The sequence below is a fragment of the Priapulus caudatus genome, unplaced genomic scaffold, assembly GCF_000485595.1.
Source record: "Priapulus caudatus unplaced genomic scaffold, Priapulus_caudatus-5.0.1 Scaffold75, whole genome shotgun sequence".
Classification (NCBI taxonomy): domain Eukaryota; kingdom Metazoa; phylum Priapulida; class Priapulimorpha; order Priapulimorphida; family Priapulidae; genus Priapulus; species Priapulus caudatus.
In genome coordinates this window covers 860653-862499 of record NW_014577136.1, presented here as the reverse complement: position 1 = coordinate 862499, position 1847 = coordinate 860653, and positions in this window count along the sequence as shown.

Sequence of the window (1847 nt, the reverse complement as noted above, 5' to 3'; positions counted from 1 at the left end):
AGTGCAGCACTCGGTAAGTTATTAGTAGCACGTTATAGTGTTGCCGTCGTTATATTTGTATGACGGGGGCCTAAGGCCATCTATATAGAATTGTAGTAATAGTGTATGATGGGGGCCCAATGCCACATATATAGTATTTGTATGACGGGGGCCTAAGGCCACCTATATAGAATTGTAATAATAGTGTATGATGAGGGCCCAACGCCACATATATAGTATTTGTATGACGGGGGCCTAAGGCCACCTATATAGAATTGTAATAATAGTGTATGCTTGGGGACCCAAGTACACATATATAGTATTTGTTTGACGGGGGCCTAAGGCCACCTATATAGTATTGTAATAATAGTGTATGCTGTGGGCCCAAGGCAACATATATAGTATTTGTTTGACGGGGGCCTAAGGCCACCTATATAGTATTGTAATAATAAAATAGTGTATGGGGGCCCAAGACCACATTTATAGTATTTGTATGACGGAGGCCTAATGCCACCTATATAGAATTGTAATAATAGTATATGATGGGGCCCAAGGCCACATATATAGAATTTGTATGAAGGGTGCCTAAGGCCATTTATATAGAATTGTAATAATAGTGTAATATGGGGGCCTAAAGCCAATTATATAGTATTTGTGTGACGGGGGCCGAAGGCCACCTATATAGTATTGTAATAATAGAATCGTGTATGGGGGCCCAGGGCCACATATATAGTATTGTATATGACGGAGGCCTAAGGCCACCTATATAAAATTATAATAATAGTGTATGATGGGGGCCCAAAGCCACATATATAGTATTTGTATGGCGGGGGCCTAAGGCCACCTATATAGTATTGTAATAATAGAATAGTTTATGATGGGGACCCACATATATAGTATCGTATATGACGGTAGCATAATGCCATCTATATAGTATTGTAGTATAGTGTATATGCTGGCAGCCCACCAAGGCCACATATATAGTATTGTGTATAAAGGGGACCTAAGGCCTCCTATATAGTAGTGTGTGGTAAACCTTGGTTGTAAGCTATACCGCCTCCAGCAAAGAAAGGTAGACTGAATCACTTGCACGGTGTATTATTGCGCCAGCGGGGCCATAGGCCTTCGGTAGCTTAAGGCCGCACTTGAATGTGGATATCTGTCGCCTGCATACGCAGCGGGGACATTACATGCAAGGTCTTCCTCCTATTTATTAAATGATGTCTACTGATGGAATGTTATCATAGAAATCTACGCTAGGATAACTCCTCTTCATTTAAAATCTTTGCCAAATACGATTTTTCTCGGAAAATATTGCGCATGCGCGCGCACCGTGTTAGGCGTGCAGTGCCGTCTGAGGCAAACATTATAATATAGCTTGCTTTGAGAGAGAGGGGATGAGAAACTGAGGAAAGGCAGCAGAGAAGATAGCTGGGGCGGTAGAAGAAGAAGTAGGCTGAGCGAGGGTGTCAACGAGGGTGTGAGCGAGGGAGGCAAGCGAGGGTGTGAGCGAGGGAGGCAAGGGGAAGGACACGAAGGCATAAACTTAAATAGGTTTTTGTACACTACATCCTAGGGCGCTCTCCTAATTACAAATGCAGGTCTACTGATAAAAGGTTATTAAGGAAATCTATGCTGAGATACCCCCTAACCATTTTAAATGCATATTCATCACAAAATATAACTCCTCTGGTGAGATATTGCGCATGCGCTAACACACTAACGTAGCCAGATTGTGTACTGGCTGGTTTTACGCAGCGGGGACCTTACATGTAAGGTCTTCCTCCTGTTTTTTAAATGATGTCTACTGATCGAATGTTATTATATAAATCTATGCTAGGAGAACTCTTCTTCATTTTAAATGCATA